Here is a 3,650-nt window from a genome sequence, read left to right as displayed (position 1 = left end):
GACTGGATTAAGCAGATGTTTCCCAGCAAAGGTTCAGGGCCTTCCCCAACCTGGTGTTTTGGACTACAACTCCCAGCATTCCTGACCATTTGCCGTGCTAGCTTGGGCTGATGGGAGTTGAAGTCTAAAACATCTGAAGGGCACTAGGTTGGGGAAGTCCAGTGTAGATACTGCTTCCTGGTCCTGTCCTCTACCATAGGCTATCTCCCCTCTTCCCAGAACTCTAGCTTGTGATAAACTTTTTTCCCTACCATCAGCAAAAACACCCAGATCAACCTCACCAGCCCAACTACCAGAATTTACCATTCTTTGTAAATTTTCTAAAAGTAAGCCCAATGGGTATTACTCCCAGGTAATGGAATGCACAGGATTACGTCCTTCATGACAGAACTATCCAGTTAAGAGTTGACTCGACGCCTCCTGACCACATAAACATATAAGTCACGGAACTCCACCCTTCATGGGGGCTCTACGTAACAAGATGGGTGTTTGTTCACCTCAAGAATTAATGGATGTTATCAGTGGAGACTGAGGGCAGGTTTGGACGATTGCTGCAGCCCACCGTGGTTTATTTAAGCCACGGTGGCTTGTGGTGTGTGGCGGTGGCCATTTTGAATATTCAGCCCCTAGCAGAGGGTTGCCACGGTTTGCCGTGTCGTCCAAACCTGGATGGCAGGAGTTGTTTGAGGAGACTGGTAGCTCTACTGTTTAACCTAGTGGAGGCTGGTGGCCCCAATTTCAGTGGGGCAGTCAATCCGGTCTGGGTTTCAGTCAGAACCAGTTTTTGCACTTTGGATAGCTCCTCTTGAGTGATTCTGACTGAAATCCAGACCGGATTCACCATCCCACTGACATTGGAGCCACCAGCCTCCACTGGGTTAAAACAACCCTCAAATAGCCCTACAACAGACTATGAGTGGCACAGCCACAGCTCAGAACAGGAGATATTGCCACTGTAGAGCACACATTGCAATACCTTTGCAGCCCCCTGTGCTGTGGTGTAGTTTTATCACGAGTCTACTGAGTCAAGGCAGTGGAGGAAGCAATACAGTGACAGAGAAGGAGACAGGATTGCAGGCTGCCATAGGCGGGATGCCTAGGTTCTCCTACTTTTGTACAGATGTACGACTAACTCCTAGTAGGGCTGTGCACCGCTTCAGCCTGAAGCCCGAGCTCCGAGACAAAGTGGAGCACTTCGGGCTGCTTTGGGCCACCTCCGAGGAGAAGCGGAGAGGGCCCGAAGCGGCCCGAAGTGAAGCAGGTTGCTCTGAAGCATTTGGGGGCACTTCGGAGCAATCCAGAAGCCCAGCCGCCATGCCGCCACCACCGCTGTTGCAGCCCAGCCCCCAGCTCCTTACCTGGGCCCTCTGGACATGCGCCGGCAGCCATCTTGTTGTTCTGGAGGGGGGAGCCATTTTTAAAATGGTGACTTCCTGAATTTACGGAAATACAGGGAGTTGCTGTTTCTAAAATGGCTCCCCTACTCCAAAATAACAAGGTGGCTGCTGGCAGGTGTCCAGAGGGCCTAGGAGCTGGCAGCAGCAGCAGCTCCCCTGGAGGCACCGGTGGCTCCCCCCAGCGGCACCTCCCCCAGCAGCACCAACTCCCCCAATGGTGGTGGGCCCCCCCTGCGGAACAAGGACCCACGTAAGGAGCTGGGGGCTGGGCGGCATGTGTGTGTGGGGGCTGAAGCAGGATTCAGATGTCTGAATCCCGCTTCGGCTTCATAGACCAAAGTGAGTTGGGGGCACCCTGAATCAGCCTGAGCCGAATTGGGCCCACCTCAGTCAGATTGGGGTGTGTTTCTATGCTCAGACCTAAGTCATTCCTAGGCCACTTGAAGCATACAGGCTGCAGCTTGGCCATGTGGTGAGTGTTATCAATTGTCCTACTAAGCTCCACAAGCAATGCCAACCCCCTTCAACATTCTGCCACCATTTGCAGCATTATTACTGTTGGTACTAGGGCAGTGCATGGCTGCCTGACTTGCTTTCGTCTATGAAGCCGAAGCGGGATTCCGACATCTGAATCCTGCTTGGCACCCCCCAACACCCCCCCCCCGAGCGCCTTACCTGGGCCCTCGTTCTGTGGCGGGGGCACCGTCACCAGGGGAGCTGCCACTGGGGCTGCTCCTGCTGCTGTCAGGGGAGCTGCCGCCGGTGCTACTGAGGGGAACTGCTGCCACCACCAGCTCCTGGGCCCTCTGGACACGTGCTGGCACCTGTCTTGTTGTTCTGGAGGGGTGGGGGAGCCATTTTTAAAATAGCGGCTCCAGGGAGTCGCCATTTTATAAATGCCCCCCCCCCCCCCCGAACAACAAGAGGGCTGCTGGTGTGCGTCCAGAGAACCCAGGTAAGGACCTGGCAGCTGGGTGGTCGCAGTGGCAGTGGCTGTGGCTGGGCTTCTGGATCACTCTGAAGCTCACTAAAGCGCTTCGAAGCAACCTACTTGCTTTGGGCCACTTCATGCCCCCCCCCACTTCGCCTTGGAGGCAGCCTGAAGAGCCCCACTTTGACTCGGAGCTTGGGCTTCAGGCCGAAGCGGTGCACAGCTCCACTATCCAAAAGGGCTTTGAGCTACAAAAAACATTGCATCACGGTTTCATATCTCCAAGTTAGGAGGAACGTTTGCTTTCTAGTTAGGCCTTACCATTCCAACTACTGCCATATTGACTGTCATTAGAGTCCATTTGTTACTATACAACATATTACTGTAGTAATCTATTGAGTCAGACTATAAATCCCAAAGACACAAGCTGAAAGGAGTAAAAATACATTCCCTAAAACTTTCTCCTTTCATGTGCTCCTTCATTTGAACCATTCCATGTGCATGGTCAGGAATACTTTTAGCAGGGATTCCAAACAGTTTGGGTGAGTAAAAAATCCTGCAGGGTTCACAAACCTTTTCTTGCCATTGTACATCAATGTAATTAGCTGGAACCAGAGCAAAGAGCACCATCGAGTTGGTGACAAAACAGCAGTACTTTGGACCGGAGGCCAAAATATACATACTTCTGAACATAAGATAGCCTGTGGTGGCATTACAGCTACATGAGCTAGGACCAGTGGGCAAGCCAAGAAGTCAGAGATATTTATGGAGTAGAATCCCTTGATGCTGCTGAGTATACAGTGTTGTAGTATGAACAAGGGTGTGGATGACAGAGCAGCAGTTATGAAGCAGAAGAGGGTTCTGGCAGCCATTCCACAGAAGTAATGTTCTTGTCTAGTCTGGTTCCTCTTTGTGTGCGCGCGTTCAGCTGTTAAAAGACCGAGAGGAAAAATTGCCTGTACTATCAGAGCATCCCCGGCCCAACTTCTACAAATGAGCCACTCCCCACCAATCAAGGCACATCATTGCCATGAGGTAAGTACAAGACCATTTGGCAATGAGCACTGTTCAAAACATTTTGAAGACTTTGAGTTATTATTCTTTTTAATAAAGAATTCACTGTTCCCATGGATAGTATTCAGGTGAACAACGAGAATAGTAGAACTTTGCCGAGTCTGTCATGTCAGTTTAACTAGGAAAAGATTTGTATTAGCAGCCGAGTTAGGAAAGCTGGGATTGGATTGTGTGTGTGTGTTGTGTGCACCCAATACCTCACAGAACTTAGAACTGGGGTACCTGAAAGACTGCCTTCGCCCATGAGC

Source organism: Heloderma suspectum, chromosome 2 (assembly GCF_057233095.1).
Source record: "Heloderma suspectum isolate Gila_16-S chromosome 2, 16-S_ref, whole genome shotgun sequence".
Lineage (NCBI taxonomy): Eukaryota > Metazoa > Chordata > Lepidosauria > Squamata > Helodermatidae > Heloderma > Heloderma suspectum.
This window is presented reverse-complemented; position numbering follows the sequence as displayed.